Source organism: Dreissena polymorpha, chromosome 10 (assembly GCF_020536995.1).
Source record: "Dreissena polymorpha isolate Duluth1 chromosome 10, UMN_Dpol_1.0, whole genome shotgun sequence".
NCBI classification, from domain to species: domain Eukaryota; kingdom Metazoa; phylum Mollusca; class Bivalvia; order Myida; family Dreissenidae; genus Dreissena; species Dreissena polymorpha.
Genome location: NC_068364.1, coordinates 50,375,881 through 50,395,657, shown reverse-complemented (window position 1 = coordinate 50,395,657; position 19,777 = coordinate 50,375,881). Strand labels below are relative to the sequence as shown.

The following is a 19,777-nucleotide window of genomic DNA, read 5'->3' as shown; positions in this document are numbered from 1 at the left end:
TTTGCACGAGATGTATGTGTAGGCGTTATCGCCCTTTGGAATATTAGTTTCGCAATAATGTTATGCATACAATGAACCACTTGAAAACCGTCATAGGTTTATATTTTTTGTGTGCTACATTTCTGTTTCGCCATGCCAAAGTCTAAGTCACACTGTGATTCCACAGTAAATCTTCTACGCTTGTCCTTAAGTGCGATCCATTTATAATTTTGTATCACTTTCACATGTTCCCCTCTACGTCTAAAGCTGTTTATATCTTTGATACTTAGTATCGTATTGCAGACAAACCATTAACATTTATGTTATTTGTTTGTTATTTTGAACGTTGTAGAACACACGACCGACCGAGTCTCAAATGGAAATTTTGTATACAAAACCAATTATTGCTTCTTCATCTAACCAAGTTTTTTAACGAGTGTTCGATACACAGATGCAACCACCCGAAGAGAATTCCCGTCCAAGTGTATGACCAGTGACCACCTCTGTATGATCCACATTGGGCGTCCGAAGAAACGAATCAAGAGCTTACTGAGGCAGACGAAAATACATATGTGCGTGGAGGAGTAAATACACACGGAGATGGATATGTTTATTACACTATAGCTGCTGAACAGTTTGACGAGCACAACAGTATACTTGACGATGCCACCGTGCATGTGTATCAGCGTTAGTGATCTTGCACGATTGGTTAGCGATCGCCTAGCATAAAAAGTGTATCAGCGTAAGTGAGCATGCACGAACGGTTAGCGATCGCCTAGCATAAAAAGCGTTTTAAACTTTAGTATGCTTTATACTCGTATTTGGAATGTATCTTATATATGAGTTCTAAAGTTTATTCGTTTTCATATTAACTATTCCACCGAAGAAATACATATAAATATTAACAGTGATTTAACAGATGGCATGTTCCTTTAAAAACTGGACATTTACAAAATACAATCTCATAACCACAATGTAAGTTGCATGACCATTAAAATCGCAGCTGCGCCGTTAACAAATAAGTAATGATTTATAATTGATCATGATTTAGTCCACTTAACATACCAGGGCTGTCTATATTTTCATTGTTTAGTGTTTGTTTGGGTTTTAAGATTGAATTATTGCATACAATGCAGTAAAGGGTTTTCCAAACGTATTTAATAATATTTGAAGTTTAATTTTTGTTAAAAACCATTGAACTTATTAAGAACCGAGAGCTGATACAATAAAAACATCTTCAAATATCACGTATCTATCAGCTAAGCTTTCCCGCATCGTGTACCTTCAGGTATTCTTACACGCGTCTTTCCGTCGCTTTAACTTACTCATACGAATTATATACATACAGTTAAATTAGGATAACGTTTGAACGCACGCACATTAAACAATATCACAGTTATATTCAAAACTTATCTTATGCACACCAGGAAGTGTTTATTGCAGTCATGTGTCTGATTATTACAGCTGACACTCATGCTTGGATGTGATCAATGAATGTCGAACTATTCTTAATTGTGAATTCACGAATATAGATGCTTTATGGCTGTCAGTTTTAAGTACAATTTATGGGAGTTGAATTCTCTTTGAAAGAGCGGAGGGATTTACCCATGGTTAGTAGATAATTTATCACGGCATACATTTATACAACATCATTGTGTGTTTGTGCCCTTTTCCGTTTAATAGCTCACAATAAAAATGAACACGTTATACATATTATATAGGTTAATTATGCTAACATACGAAATGTACTTCATATCATTATATTTGTAATACCCGAAATAAATGAAATTTAAATGGGTTCAATTGTTCACCTTTACTTTTAAAATTGATTATTTGTTATTCTTATTTCGGTTGCTTTGTTGAGTTGTTTGCAAATCCTCCTATACTTTTTATAGCAGGATTAGTTATTGTATTGATTCTTTTCTTATGTCTGCGTCTGACGTCCGTGTGAAAGAGTTGAAATATGTATTTATGTACCTTTTGTTAATACAATATATATATATATATATATATATATATATATATATATATATATATATATATATATATATATATATATAGTTTCAGATTGGGTAAAATGGTGGGTCAAACGTCCATTTTACGGCCGTATTGTTGGGTCTTTAGTCGATTGTCGGGTCCCAAAGTCGATTATCGGGCACTTGGACCCGACAGTTGAAGACCCACTTAAAAAAAGGCTGCTTAACATACTCATGACTATTTTTAAATTCAAATTTGCATGTGTAATTTTACTCGAATTGTCGGGCCTATATCTCCCATTAGCACACATTAGGTCAAACTCCACACAGCAGTTACTTCCCTTGGGCATTCGCCAATCATTAATGTCTTTTTCTAGAATAAGGGAGGCCACTGCGTATGAGATTGACCAACCTCGGCGCAGTGATTTACCGGGAACCAGCATAGCAACGAACGACAACTCGGCGCCCGACAACTCTGTAATAAAAATTGCCAATTTTCGCGGTTAAACTTAAAAAGGTAAGTGGCGATAATATTTATTAGGTTTATTTATATTTTTGGTTATTAAAATTATTCTGCAAATGACTGAATTTAAACTGAAACTGCAACCAATAATTAGGACACAGTTTCTGAAACGTTTGCTGACAATGAAAACATATTTCAAACATGTAAAGCCGTGGCACGAATTTAGGTGACAACCTTGTTACCGCAAACAAACAAATGTAACCTATAATCTGCATTTAATGCAGATATAGTGACATTCATGAAAGCAAGCATGATTGTAGCATCAGATCATTTCCATGCGATACAAGTTCAATATATGTTTTAGGCTGACTGCAATGGTTAGACTGGGGAAATAAATTATAAAAGAACAGAATCTTTAACCACACAAGACAGTTGGACTAGCCTTAGTGGTACAGTCATGTTACTATTACCGGATCAGTAGCGTAATAAAGTTGTTCTGGGGAAAAGCAATAAATGGTTTAAGACTTCTTTTACATCAGTTTGATAAGGTTTCCAGACAAACGCTCCCACAAACAATCGCTCCTACGCTAAATTAGTTCTGGCTTCAATAACTTTAAAATTCGCTTTCTATGAATTTTGAATGGCGCAACATTAAAGTTATGGACCAACCCCAGTAGGAAAGTCAACCAGGAATATACGAAAAGTTGACAGTTAACAAAGACCGCTCCAAAACAGCTTGTAAAAGCAGTTATTGGCCCAAATCAGCTACTTTATGTCTTTATTGGAAAGATTGACATTTTTCACATTTAACTGATATGTTTTTTTACAAAATACTATCTTAAACATTTAACATTTATCTTTTCTGCTCTAACATATAGACCAGTTGACGAGTGAAGTCACGCGCACCTGCAAATATTACACTCCGCCCACTGGTTGGCAAAAAGAGGTGAAATTCATATAAGCGCTTATAGAGAAAGTTGAAATAATAATCGTTTTTATTGATAATCATGCACTATATCAAATATAATTTTACTAACTATGTCTGAATTAAACATAAGCGTGCAAGGAAATGCATTTTTGGAACGATTATATTGTTGTTATTATTTGTTTTTACTATAAACGAAATCTGGAGTGGAACACAATATACGAGCACGGTATGCAGTTACCATAAAAATCTCGACTTGGCACATCTTCGCGACCATTTTTTAGATAAAAAATTCTCTGATATTGAAATTTTTTCAGAATAAAACAAATTTAATGAACGAACAAAAATAAGGATGTAAACAAACAGCAAATAGATCGACTTTATGTACGCAACATATAGTAACTGATTTGAACATGCCTGTAAAAACTTGCCTTGTTACACATTAAATAAATTCTCTTGATAAATGTAATTGTTTTTATTTAATTATTCACACCAATTTTGACACTCTTTGTTTCAGCGTTTTTAACCCGGTGTTTTATTGCACTTTTGTTCATCATAAAGCGATTATCTCGTTATGATCGGATACTGTCCAAACAATTACAAAGAACACATGGTGTGATAAATCCAGGGACCTATTCTTGGCCACTGCATAAACCACATGTGGCATACAAGTGTCTGGTCATTAAACATCATTTATGATACCTCCATGTCATCTCTTGGCATATTGAGCGATCATCTAAGCAAAATTGTAAAGCCAAAATACGAAACAGTTGCTTTAATAAAATATTTGAACATATTAAAAAATGAAGATATTTGTCCGAAATGGATTAACAGGAATTAGTGTATGTATATATTAGCCTGTTTAATCATAATAATAGAGTGTTAATAACTATAAATTAAAAATATTGTGCAATTTCATTGCTACACAATTAACGTATTTAACGAGTACCGGCAAATGTAAACTCGGCTATTCATGTTAAGATTGTACGTTTCTGTAGTGTATGAAATGACATGAAAACAAGCAAACAACAAAAGGGTAAAAAATACTTGCGTAAAATAAATTAATATATAGATATATTTATCATAAAATGCTAGATTGTTATCACTCCTTACCACCAGTAAAGAGAGTGCATGCAAAGACAGTTTAATTTGCTTAATATGCAGTTCTTGTTTTTCATATGTATGCTAAACTTTATGATATTGTCATTCGATGGAAACGAAACGGTAATTCATTCCATGTAAAATAAAATTACTACAATGTTTATTAATTGTAATGTATTCCGCTTTTAGGGCTTCGTTTTATAATTGATTAAATGCCCCTCTTGCACCTTCGTTCGCTTAAGAACAATAACAATATCTGCACCACTTATAATTATAATCAAATTAATGTATGTGTTATTATCTTTGAAATATAATTTACCAAAATCTTACAATCACAAAAAATATGAAAGAATATTTATTGTTTTGTTTTGTTGGATTGCCAGTTTTTAGTCTGATGTATTAATATTATTAATATGTATTTTTATACAGAGGTAATTATATTTATGAAAATACATTTATTGGTACTAAATATTATATTTTTGCACTATTATTTAAGAGTTTTTATGTTTATTTCGGATTTTTGTATCGTTTTATTGACTAAACAAACGACATGTATACATGTTTTACGTTACTGTAACCAGTGTTTTTTGCCAACCAGCCAGTGCGCATGCGCGGAAAATCCCGAATGTAAACAATAACATTCAACTGGTCTATCGAGAAAAACAGTGACGTGACACACATGATTGAAATGCGAATCTCCCGAGATTTCACGGTCATATGATGTTATTTCTATTTTTAGTAACAAACCATGTGCTCAATTGTTTACAAATTCAGAAAGACATTTCCCGTTTTTTTTTATAATTATTCTTGCTTGTTTTGTAAACAAATTGTAGTGTAAATACAAAATCAATGTACAAAATATTCAAAATTACCAAATTCACTTTGAAATCAGTGTTTAAATCCACCAGACGTAACTTGTTAATCACAAATAATAGATTTCAGAAAACGAAAGTAATGTTTACAATTCCAGCAAAAAATGTCAAGGTCGATCCGAAAGTATCCAAATGAAAACTCGTCACATGACAAAGCGACAATGGTGCAAAATTATGACTTTCAGGCTGATGAGAGTTATTTTCATCTATTGTAAGATGCATTTGAAACATTTGAATCTTAAAATATGCCCCGATGCAGTAATTTATATTCATTCACCAATATATGAAGGAATGTATCCAAGAAAACATACTGTCTTTGATTTATAGCGTGACATAAATCTGTCACCACTCTGGTTGACTTTCGATACAGGGTTGACTTCAGCGTACAGATATGTCAATACTATATAAACTGTACGCTGAAGTTTCTTTAGCTAACGCTAAATTTGACAGGGCGGACATTCGCTCCTACAATGTTTTGATAGGGCGGACAGTAGCTCCTATATTATTTTGCCAACTCGGACAATCGCTTCTACATTATTTTGTCAACCCGGACAGTCGCTCCTACATTATTTTTATTCAACGGCAAAACGTTCTATATGCCTATCAAAGACTTACACCTATAATTAACCGACAATTAATTTTGCCAACTTGTTGACAGTTAGCCAATTCAAAACATTACATTTCCTACATTACATTTATTGGAATACATGTAAGTGCCATTTTGCGAATGGGATAAACATAAAAACCGCAAATATGTTGTTCTTAATTTCATTTGTTTTTATGATATGACATTTATATGACATTTATAAACATATATATACACAAAATACACAAACGAAAAAACATCCAAACAAAAGGTCTTTTGTGTCTGTCAGTGGCTCACCGTCTTCTTTCTTACGCGTTTTATCACCGATTATATTTATATAATAGCAAAGAATTAAATTGTTATATATTGATAGAATGTTATACCAGAAAAATTATACATTGAAGACGAAATTCATAAAATGCAACATGCAGGCAAATTCGACTGTACAGACATGTTCGATTTACTGCATAACCATCATATGGTTGACTTAGACATGTGCTTCTTTGAGTACGAGTGACCCTCTAAGCATAGCACAGACTGACTGCGTTTGTTTGTTAGAAGTTCCATGTTGGTAGTAAATTATTGGCGTAATATTGACATTACAATATATACATATTGTTTTCACAGATTGCTAAATTACATTTAAAGAATCGACCAACTGTAACATAGTTTCTTAATAAGTAAATTGATTTATTAAAATCACATTGATCCGCTCATGTTAAATTGGCTTTCTGTTAACAAGTTGGCAAATTTAATTGTCTGTTAATTATAGATGTTAGCCGGGTTGGCAAAATAATGTTGGAGCGACTGTCCGCCTTGTCAAATCCAAAATGTATTTGTGTTACCTTTTTTTCGCCGCAGAATTCATGCATTAACGGATCAGTTGTAGCTATAACGGATCACATGATCAAAACCACTCAAGGAGGGGGGCATTTAACATATTATTTAAACTGTCGAAACATGAACTTTGTTGTTTACAAGGACCAAGTTATATTGCCAGTTATAAATAATATTCATGTTTTTGTTATTGTTATTGATTGTTTTCTATATGTGATCTTGTATTCTTGTGTGAAATATCTGATGAAAATCCTAAATAGATCAGAAAGATATGGGCGTGTTAAAAACCATGAAATTATTTGAATCATATATAATCATCGATATTAAACATGGATCATAAATAAAACTATAAGATTGATGTCATTTATTGTAAGAATCAACAAGATTTTCATATATTTTAATATAATATATTAGCAATACGCATATTATCACGCTTGATCTGTTATTGTCCTTATTCTTTATTTCATTTAAGGTGCTGCAAAATCTTTAAACACGAATCAAAACTGAAATGGACTTTTGCAGGCAGGACTACTAAATGGCCTTAAAATTAATGCTTAAACTTCTTGCTTGCCAACATAGTTATACTAGCATGTGGCCGCGAACAATGTTTAACCTCGATTTGGAAACGAGACAGAAATCAACAAAATTGTATATAAATGTCAGCAAAACATACCGAAATGTTTGACAAAGAGTCTTTCCCATTACGACTCAATCAGTGCGTTTTAAAGAACAGACCTTGAAGATGCTATATATTAAATATCATCTAAAATATCAACTATTTATCGCAATGCGCAGTCTGTAATTTACTGATGTTTAGGAACCAAAAGTTAGGTAATGTCCGGTTATATGATCATATGCTAAAAATGAAGTATGCTTTCTGCTTTCTGTGCATTGATTTTTTTAATCCAAAATGTTTTGGGCCTGCCCAGCTAGCTGAGTTGATGGCTCAGTTGATAGAGCGCCAGACTGTCAATTTTTAGGTTTGAATCTGGGGGTAGGATAAAGTTTCTTCATAGAGATTGGTTCCCGAACATTGTAACATTGTATTTGTAGGTCATTCTTCCCCAACCTCTGAATCAAGTTGGGAAGAAGTGGGTCACTTGTGGTTGGCTAATACTGGTCACAAGAAGTAGGAAAGCTGGTTCATGTCCTGACCACTTGCAAAATGACCTTAATTTGGGTTCAAGAAGGCATTAAACCTGATCAATCTAAATTCAACCAAATTCTTTTGCCCAAAGGTCAGAGTTTCAAATACATTCCAACACAACAGCTGTTGGCAGTCACCTCGATTATTGATTATAAAGCCCCGTCCAGTTCGATTGTCAGCGGCTAGCAGTCAATAGTATGGTCGTTTCAATAACATTGCCAACAACGATCATTTGTCTAAACTGTTTTCAATTTTCTAAAGATTGACTGTTTCCAAAACACAATTTAATATTAATCTTAAAGAACTGGACCAACGTTATTCCTTCTTCTGTTTGAGATTTTGCAGAACTTCTCCCTAAAGTGACTAGTCTTTATGACATTAAGTGAGTAATAAGGCCTTTCAAAATTTCATTCTCTACAGTTATTTGATTAATCATTAAATATTATGAAAATTTAAATATCATTTATGTTAGATATAGAGCCATGTATTAATCTTGCATGATTTTCATGTCTGATAGATGTTTCACTCAACAGTTTGTTTATGCAGAAATAAAACAAGTAACTGATTTTTATGCCCCCCTTCAAAGAAGAGGGGGTATATTGCTTTGCACATGTCGGTCTGTCGGTCCGTCCACCAGGTGGTTTCCGGATGATAACTCAAGAACGCTTGGGCCTAGGATCTGTGCAAGTGGAAGTCAAGTTCTTAAACCTTTGCATGCTGGGAAATTTGTCGTCTGCTAAAATGTTGTCTGCTGAATTTCTCAAATTAGCGTTTTCTTTGAATTTTTTCAAAGAATACTATAAGAATAGCAAACAGTTTGGATCCTGATGAGACGCCACATTCTGTGGCGTCTCATCTGGATCCAAACTGTTTGCAAAGGCCTTCAAAATTCGGTTCCAGCACTGAAAGAGTTAAGAAAATCCCTGGAGTTGGTACTGTGCATCATTTAAGATTCCTCTTTGTAGCCTTGACCTTAAGTCATTTAATCTTGTTTGTTAATTTCAATTTCAGCTGGCACTACATGTTTTTGCCTTTATATGTTTGAACAAATAAAATGGGCATCAAATCCTTTAAGCAAACAAACAATTGACTCTGGGATACGGCCTTACCTTTCAAAAGGGGAAAATACCATGTGACGGGCACTTTTGGGGAAAAATTGCAATAAATTGTCATAAACCGAAGGTTAATTACATGTAATAACCATTATTTGCTCCACTTAAAAGCTGTAGCTTTTTATATGGCTTTCCCCTACCACAAGTGATTGGAGCTATACTGCAATCACTGTGTCTGTCTGTCCCACATGGGTTTATGAATAAAATAAAACATTTCAAGTTTCAAATGCTTAACTGTTCCCTGGAATTGTTCAGGAAAAATGCCTTGTAATTTGTTTAGCAGTCACATAAACAACCAAGCTATGTAATATGGAATTTTTACACCCATTATTGCTGCTTCTTCCTGTATTTGCGCGATGATTATCTGAGATATTAACTCTATGATTCTGTATTCTCAAATCTTTTCTATAAAGAAGGAATGTAGTTGACAATTGTTAATAGTTTTATTTGATCGTTCGTCAAAAAGTTGTAATTCTGTTACTCTTGTATCTTCAATGCAATTGAGTAATTAAATAGCAATTAAATTGAATGCGTTTTAATTCCCTTTTATTATTGTTTAACTTGAGTAACAATGCTATGACGTTAAATTTTATTTACACTTAAATGTATTATGAATATTGCTGGGCCAAGTGTGAGGTTGAGCGCTCTATAACCAGGTTTAAACCCCCAATGCTTTGCATTGACCGTTCCAAGGCGGTGACCCCAGCTTTATTCATATTTTGTGTTTATGTTGGTTTGTATTGTGCTGTATTGTGCTGTTTTGTACTGTTTGGGCAATCGGTCACTTGCCTTAAATAAAGGACCTACTAATTGTTTTTAATGAAAATTCAATACTGCTCCAGCAGCTGGAGTTTCACTTCTTTATATTGTATTATTTTTTAACCGATTTTTTTCAAAACTTTCCCTCTGTGTCATCTGTAAAAGACTAAGATTAATATTTCTTTGCCAAAATACAGAGGAAATTTTTAATGGAATATTGATTGTTGCTTTAAAGCTTTTATGATAATCAGTAACAGAAGCAGTAACATTCAGCCATAATTATGTATCCACACGGCTATAAACTAATACCAAGCTTCCCATTCCCTTCTCTTCAGATACTTCCTTTCTTTCAAAGGGAAACAGTGGTGGTAAACAGATGATATTGCAATATTGCAATACTTCTTCCTCTGCCAAAATACATGTTATAAACATTGTTGGGCCTCTTATCAGTTATAAAAATTGTAGGGTCCCATATAAGAAATAAACATGTTGACACTAATTTTCAGATTTCATATAAGTCATATTGTTGAGTCTCATATATGAAATACTGTTGGGGTCCCATATAAGTAATATTGTGGGGTCCCATATAAGGTATATTGTCAGGTACCATATAAGAAATATTGCTGGGTCCTATATAAGAAGTATTGTTGGGTCCCGTATAAGAAACATTGTTGGGTCCCATATTTAAGAAATTTTGCAAGAAATATTGTCAGGTACCATATTATATAAGAAATATTGTTGGGTCCTATATAAGAAGTATTGTTGGGTCCCATATAAGAAACATTGTTGGTCCCATATATAAAAAGTATTGTAAGAAATATTGTTTGATCTCATATAAGAAACATTGTTGGGGTCCCATATACGTAAAAAGCATCGTTGGGTCCAACATAAAAGATACAAGTTGACATTCTAGGGTCCCTTATAATTTAATTAACATTAAATGTATAATTAACACTTTAGGTATCCATATAAGTAATGAAAATTGTTGGGCCTGGCCCTTTATTAGAAGTAGACATGTTTACACTTAATGACTAATGTTGAGACCCATATAATTAAAATGTATTGCTAGTAGACTGAACTGCAATTTTCTAACACTGGTTTCAGTGACACACATTCACTGTGCAGATTTCTACTAAATATGTGTTGTTTTAATCTCAAAATTAGTCTTGAGGGTTAATTGACACACCCATTAAATTATTTCCTTATAACCATATGGTATCCGTTGTTAATTCGAATGTTATTTATCATTTTGCCGTTCATCGTAATTTCTTTTCTGCTTGCCACCATCTTGGACGATGACGTAAATACAGGCATGCTCAATCACTATACATTGACCACTGCCAGTATCCTCCGCAATATAGACAATCCCAGAATCGATAATAAGGGCGGCCGCCATATTGGCTATTACGTATTTTTGAGTAGTGACTTAATGGACTTTCCTACATTAATAGATAGTGACATCTACAATTATTTTGTGCTGAAAATGAACACACAAAAACCATACCTATGCTTATTTGCTCAAAGAGACATTCAGACAGGAGAGGAGCTTCTTTATGACTATAGTGTGTCTGATCTACCATGGAAGGTTAGTTATATCATATACATCATATTTAATAAATAGATGATGCCATTATCATGAAGAAGCACACATGAATGGATGTCAAACTACTAACATAACTTTTGTCATCAAACAGCTTATGGCTTTTCGCTAACATAATTGTATCCTCAAAAACAGCTGTTAACCCTTTGCATGCTGGGAAATGTGTCTCCTGCTCTAATTCATCTGCTGAATTTCAAAAATTAGCATTTTCTTCGAGTTTTTTTCATAGAATATTATTAGAATAGCAAACAGTTTGGATCCTGATGAGACGCCACATTCTTATTTTTTCCCTGTAACAAAAAGGAAAGAGCATTTATACATTTGTATTTGGTATCTAGCGTCTCTAATTGGTCCACTATCAGGATTGTTTAAATAATGCCCCTTTGGTTAAAATTTGCTCCTTCCTTGGAGATCACATCTTTTACAAAAATTAATGAGCTATCAGATTCATCTTATGTTCCAAGTTAATCAACCCCACAAATCAATAAGAGTTCAGCAATCTTTATTATAGCTGTTGAGCAATATTGGGCTTTTTTATGTCCCCCACTATAGTAGTGGGGGACATATTGTTTTTGCCCTGTCTGTTGGTCTGTTGGTTGGTTGGTTGGTCTGCTGGTTGGTTTGCGCCAACTTTAACATTTTGCAATAACTTTTGCTATATTGAAGATAGCAACTTCATATTTGGCATGCATGTGTATCTCATGAAGCTGCACATTTTGAGTGGTGAAGGGTCAAGGTCATCCTTCAAGGTCAAACGTCATATAGGGGGACATTGTGTTTCACAAACACATCTTGTTGGACCTTTTGTTTAGTCTTGTGTTATCTGGTACCTTTTATAAAATCAATATTAAGTTACTTTTGCAATAATTTGTAGGAAAAGAAAGCCAATGGTATGTTTAGTTCACAGTTTTTAATGGATGTAATGATACTTTGAATGGTAATATTGGGAAGTAAGTAGGTAAATATTCTTGTTTAAATTGTCTAATTATTGAGTAAGCCAATCTTGTGAAATACAATTTAGCAGAACGTTCAAAGAAAATAAGTTTTTATGGCCAACTTCGCATCATGGTTGTCAGTTTTTTTCAAGGCTGATAAATAGTTATGATAATTTCAATACTGTCAAAAGTATGCAAATGATAGTTGGCACACATATTCATGTACATCTCTTAGGAAAAAAGCAACATAACTTTAAGCGGGTATATTCGATTTTTAAATGCGTTAAATTGTAATATATTGAAACAAATATGCTATAATAACACGCAATATGCAAGATAAATGATACATTTAAGACGAATTTCATAAAATGCAGCAAATGCAAACTTGCGCACCAAGCTGATTGTGACGAAGATAATTCGTACATATTTTCCTACAATAACCGATGCATTCGTCTTTAAGTAAGTGTTCGTGTGTCGTATGAATCAATATCGCTGCAGGAATTTAAAATGAACCGTTAAACTAAATTTAGATTCACATCTTACATGCATGATATACATGCTGGCGAATTCGGCTGTACAGGCTTTTTCGATTTCAATTTTAAATATTCTGCTTATTTCGCATTTTCCGACAATGTTCTTCTTTACTTGTATTTTAGTTTATTTGAAATATATGTATAATAAGTTTTTTGCACATTTTATATTAATTAATAAATATTTGACAAGATCGTATATACCCCGCTTTAAATGGTCTGCCACCTAGGGCAAACATGTATATGATACTTGAATTATCCAGTGAATGGCAAAATCAAATTCAAAGGTATCATTACAGCCTGCTTGTTAAGATTAATTTTCATGTTAGTTTGCATCTTTTCATTTTTAGCTCATCTATTTTTTGAAAAAAAATTATGAGCTATTGTCATCACCTTGGCGTAGGCGTCCGATTAAGTTTGCATTACAGGGGTTTTTCTGTCTATTTTGGGAAAAGGAGTCTGACCAAATTGGGAATTTTTATCGACACAATTGGCCATTTGGGGAAATTTTGCTTCGATTAAACAGCTCATTTGGGAAAAAATAGTGAATATATCATGCTTAAATAATTCAGTAGTTAACAAATAAATTTGTTTTATTTGTTATTTTGTCTTCTTTATATAAACAGATGCAATATTGGGCGTGTTTCAACGTTTATTCAAGTACTGCATTTTGTTTATTAGTTACAGTTACACTCTGAGATAAGAACTGAACAGTCAAAAACCTTATAGCAGATATTTTTTACCAAAACAAACACCTGGTTAGTCACACAAGTTATAAGACACTTCATTCTTTAAAGAAAAAAAATAATTTTTTTTTTGGAAGTTGGGACTTTTTTTTAATATTTGGTTTGGGATCGGGTCCGTTTGCTTTGGGAGTGCCTCCGTTTTCCGGAGGCGCAGACAGTGCTGAAAACCCCCTGATTTAGGTCCACTTTACTCATTAAGTATCAATGCTTTGCATTCAAACTTGGTACACTTACTAACTATCAGAGGGGACTGGGCAGGCAAAGTTAGATAACTCTGGCGTGCATTTTGACAGAATTATGTGCCCTTTTTATACTTAGAAAATTGAAAATTTGGTTAAGTTTTGTGTTTAGGTCCACTTTATTCCGTAAGTATCAAAGCTATTGCTTTCATACTTGCAACACTTATTAACTATCATAAGGGGACTGTGCAGGCAAAGTCATGCAACTCTGACTGGCATTCTGACGGAATTATGGGCCCTTTATACTTAGAAAATTGAAGATTTGGTTATGTGAATTTTGTGTTTAGATCCATTTTACTTCTAAAGTATCAAGGTTATTGATTCTAAACTTCAAATACTTTCATGCTATCATGAGGGTACTGTACCTGGCAAGTTGAATTTTACCTTGACCTTTGAATGACCTTGACTCTCAAGGTCAAATTATTTAATTTTGCTAAAATGCCATACTTCTTTATTTATGATTAGATTTGACTGATAATTTGACAAAACAACTCTTAACTGACATACCACAATAGACTCCCCCCCACCTTATAAATGACCACCACACCCTTACACTATACCCCCCTCCCCCCCCACCACCACCCAGCCCATTTTATTTTTTATGTTCCCATTCACTATAGTGGGAGGACATATGGATTTTACCCTGTTGGTCCTGTTTCCTGCCAACTTTAACATTTGCAATCACTTTTGCTATATTGAAGAAAAGCTACTTCATATTTGGCATGTATGTGTTTTTCCATGGAGCTGTCACATTTTGAGTGGTACTTCTGGATAATGGGTTACAATGAAAGTGAATATCTGTTAACAGTTGCACTGCATAAGCATGAAACAAATTGGCCTGGATTATTTCATTTATTTTCTTACACATACTGCTCTGATATAGGGAAATACATGTTATAACACATGACTTGCGAGTTTTTCACCACCTTTATTGACAGTACACAAACAGATTAACACCAATGAGCGTCGAAAGTCGTTAAAACCTCTATGCCATTAAAATCTGTTAAATGGACGAATAAAGCAATTAAGCTGTGATCTTCGCCATCTTTGTACCAGATTGCAGAATTTCCAATTTCAGATTTCCAGTTTGCGAAGTCATTTTTGCCAATTCCCAATGGGCAGAATATTTATTTATTAGGTTGTTTACGATGTATCCTTGTTTGAAGCTTTATTATTGCAATATTTCTGCCTAAATACATGTAATAAGAATTGTTGGGCCTCTTACAAGTAATAAACATCGTAGGGTCCCATATAAGAAATAAACATGTTTACACTAATAATTTCGGGTCTCATATAAGTAATATTGTTGGGTCCCATATAAGAAATACTGTTGAGTCCCATATAAGAAGTATTATAAGAAAATTGTTGTTGGGTCCTATATTAGAAGTATTGTTGGGTCCCATATACGAAACATTGTTGGGTCCCATGTATAATAAGCATTGTAAGAAATATTGTCAGGTACCATATAAGAAATATTGTTGGGTCCTATAAGAAGTATTGCTGGGTCCCATTTTAGAAACGGGTTTTTTACCTTCTATAACAGACGCCGAACTAGGCTGTTTGTTTCCCCTTTCTGGTCAAAAAAATCCACCTAAAAAAAAATATATATTTATTTTTAGCTCCATCTGGCCAGCGGGGCTTATGTCATGGTCCTGTGTCCGTCGTGTGTCCATGCGTGCGTTAACTTTTTCTTTAAACATCTTCTTCTTCTTCTTTTTACAGTTTTGAGCACGAACAGTCCGTTTTTCACGATTTAAAACGGCCGTTTTTGTAAATATTCACGGACATGAAAGGATTGTGAATTGGCCGTGTCAAAATTGTGAAATGTCCGTCCATGGCCAATCGCAAAGAAGGAAAAAAAGCCCTGAATCCACAACGAATACAATGACACAATACAACATAAAGCTAATTATGGCATGTTCACAGACATTCAAATATTTTGCAGAAATGCATTTGCCGTTGTTATACATTTTTATACACGTATAATATGTACGTAAAAACGACACCCTTCTATTACTCATCATATTAAGGGTTGCGGCATGTGGATATTGTCTTTAACATCTTGAATGGCAAAAAGGGATTTTTGTCCGTTAAATGAAGGATTTTTTGGCTGTTTTAAAGAATTTGAAGTATTATAAAATTGTTTATAAGTTTTTGTCACAGTGTATATGGGTTCCTCTACCCCTCCAGTGCACATATTACTCCTCGTCAAATTTTTCTTGGTCATACGTGCACTGTTTGGGTAGAGGAACCAATATACACTGTAAACAAAAAACTATAACTTATGATATACATAACAGCAAAACTTCAGTTGTAATGTCCAATATACTTTTCTGTAGATTTCAGTAAGACCCACCAATGGATAATAATATCAAGGCCCAACTGTTGACTATATACTTATATATATGTGGCGCGTTTCTGAAAAAGGCCCCTTTGTGTGAACGTCAAATAACGGAGAAATGACGTTGTGAAGATATGCATTATTTTCCGACGTTTAAAATTATTTTAGACAAACATCACACAAATTTAATCACTATGCTATTCATTAATTTATTTAAATTTAGAACGTGTAACAATACAAATTGTATATATAGTAGTAAAACAACGGACAAAACTTCTTGCAAATTATATCGTCAAATAGTTGCATTGATATAAAAACATTTTTAGAGTTCACACAGCATCTCTTCAAAATTATAGGTTTGAACAAGTTTTCATTTGATCATATAAAACGTGTACATTATCTGAATAGGAAAAGAACGAACTTTAAGAACATTTTAAAAACTCAATTTATTTTTGTCACATTCATATGGCCTTTTTTTCTGAACCATGTCACGTAAACATAATAGCAAAACCTTCTGTTATCCAAGCCAATATATATTTTCTATAGATTTCAGCAAGACCCACCAATGGATAATAGACATACAAGACCCCACTGTTGACATTATATGTTTACAGTCATTGAGGCAACTGTTGAAGACACCCACAGTCTAGAATCTATACAGAGTCAGAGCCTCTCATGATACAACATGCCAGTGTTGACTGTGCTGATCATATGCAATCTACAGGTTTCACTTTGGTTCTTTCAGAGTCCATGTCAACTGCTGACAGTGAAGAGCCAGGCAGTCTGACCCATGATAGGAGGAGCCAAGTGAAGAGCCAGCCAGTCTGACCCATGATAGGAGGGAGCCAAGTGAAGAGCCAGCCAGTCTGACCCATGGTATTTCTGTTATCTGTTGGGCCTCTTACAAGTAATAAACATCGTAGGGTCCCATATAAGAAATAAACATTAACTAATTTTCGGGTCTCATATAAGTAATATTGTTGGGTCCCATATAAGAAATACTGTTGAGTCTCATATAAGAAGTATTGTAAGAAATATTGTCTGGTACCATATAAGACATTCTTCAAAAGTTCCAAGGTTACTTTGTCATGGCGATTTGCCAATCATTGGTTCAGCATTTCTTACTTACTGTCAATATACCTTGAGCGACCATTGCAGTCCTTTTGTTTACTTTAGTCTTTGATACATAGATTTGTTATTTTTATATTAAACTTTGCTGTTAAATCAAAATTGTTGTGTTGTTTATATGTAGTATTTTTTATTTTACAACTGGTACAAAATCGTTCACAATTACTTCTAAAGTCTAGTTGTGCAAATATGGGATTGCTTAAGCCATTTAAGAATTATGGTCTTTGTTTCATATCCCTGTACAGATGAGATATTGTGACCTGAAGGTTTCTTTATTATGGCACAATATTTATTTAGACTTTCAGCAATTATACTACATTCTCTTCCAGTTTAATGGCATACATACATACATGTATACTTCGGCTTTTATACAGAAATAAGTAATTATGTTGAATTTGCTTGCCATCAATTTGTGAATAAATTATAATAAAAACTTTTATGGAGACCTTTGATTTTGGCAGCTTTTGTATGACAGAAAATGGTTATCTGTGAGAACCCAATAATTGATTTTAAATTGTTAGACCCAATTGTTATATTTAACATAAATTTTGGCATATATACAGGAAGTAGCTATTTTCAAAATGGCGGATCATGTAAATACCAAACCACGTGTTGGCTTTTTCAGAATTAAACATTACAAATTTTTGACTCTGTAAATGCATGGTGTGATTACAAGAATTTGGAGCACCATAATGACTACAACTATACAGATAAAAGCTTTCTTGTGTACATCTTTTCTGTAGAAGATGCAAAACAATTTGTTAAATTGGCAGCAAACTGGAATGATGACTGCATATTTGTGAATATAATCAAGAATTAACATGCTTTATAGATTCTTGACATGACTCATGGTGAACTAAAATTGCTTGCAAAGCATCTGGGACATGATGTGAAGACCCACAAGGAATATTATCAGTTGTCTTCCAGTACCATGGAACTCTCAAAGGTATATATTTCATTAATAAAAATCTTTAAATTTTCCATACACAGATATTTGAAAAACTAAATGCTATATTGTAACTAAGAGGGCTAAAAGAAGAATAATTTAACAGGCAGCCACAGTAAGACCATATCTGATGTTGACTTTGACTAGTATGCTTTGCATTAATGGCTTTTTATGCCCCCTGGATCGAATGAACGGGGGTATATTGTTTTTGGCTTGTCTTTCTTTGTATGTGTGTGCGTGTCAAGGTGTGTGTGTGTGTACAAAACTTTACCAAAACTTAAACGTTTGATCATAACTTTTGAAATATTGAAAACAGCAACTTGATATTTGGATTACATGCGTATCTCATGGACCTGCACATTTTGAGTGGTGAAAGGTCAATGTCATCCTTCAAGGTCAAAGGTCAAATAAAAAAAGCGGCACAGTAGGGGCATTGTGTTTCTTACAAACACATCTCTTGTTGTGAGTGTGTTTTGTGCTACAACCATGTCCATGCCAAGGTGGAAACTCTCCAGTTCATGTTATTGTTGTTTTGTCTATTTAGCCCTCATTGTCATACTGTTTAGTGTTGTCTGCTAATTTGTTGCCATTGTTGACTATTTTATATTATTGTGGCTTTTCTTCATTTATTCAATGGGAATTTTGGTCACTGACCAGCTTTTCATTAATAAGTTCTTTTACCGAAATGGTATCAAAAATGCAATATCTAAAGGCAGTACATCACACAAGCTAGCATTAATATAAGCGTAATTATACCCACTTACCTATGTGTAATGGGGGCTATATAAAAGTCACTTTGTCGGTCTGTCCCGAAATTTCATCCGATCTTCACCAAACTTGGTCACAAGTTGTATCTAGATGATGTCTAGGTCAAGTTTGAATATGGGTCATGCCTGGTAAAAAAACTAGGTCACAAGGTCACTTAGTGCTTTTAAACACAAAGTTTGTCTGGACCATAACTATTTCATTTATTGTTAGATTTTTAATTGACTTGGTTTTGATTTGTTCACCATCATGGGACCGTGTGTCGCGCGAAAGAATTGCGTCGATATCTCCAAGAACTTAGATCAAGGTCACTTTTGGAGTTCAAGGTAAAATGCTTGTCCGGCCATAACTTTTGTCATTCATTGTGAGATTTTAAATCATTTGGAACATTTGTTAACCATCATTGGAGGGTCGCAAAGTTTTATCTTGTGTGTCGCGCAAAGAATTCAATCTTGTCCGGATACTGTGTGTGTTCTTTTGAGATTTTAAATCAGTTGGAACATTTCATTCATCATTTGGAAGGTGTGTTGTGCGAAAGAATTACGTCGATATCTCCAAGGTCAAGGTCACACTTTGAGTTCAAATGTCAAAAATGGCCATAAATGAGCTTTTCTGGGCCATAACTATGTAGTTCATTGTGAGATTTAAAAATCATTGGCACATTTGTTCACTGTCATATGACTTGTGTGTCACGTGAAAGAGTTACGTCAATATCTCGAAGGTCAAGGTCACACTTTGTTCAAAGGTAAAAGAAGGCCATAACTATGTTGTTCATTGTGAGATTTTAAAA

General features: G+C 33.8%; 1 long non-coding RNA gene across 1 annotated transcript; it reads left to right on the top strand.

Annotated features, from left to right (window-relative positions):
* The first annotated feature begins 2,011 nt into the window (after positions 1-2,011).
* Positions 2,012-18,224, top strand: LOC127848108 (uncharacterized). Its single transcript, XR_008034360.1, has 3 exons — positions 2,012-2,472; positions 16,894-17,024; positions 18,109-18,224. It is a non-coding gene; the product is annotated as an uncharacterized LOC127848108 (long non-coding RNA).
* The last annotated feature ends 1,553 nt before the right edge of the window (positions 18,225-19,777 follow it).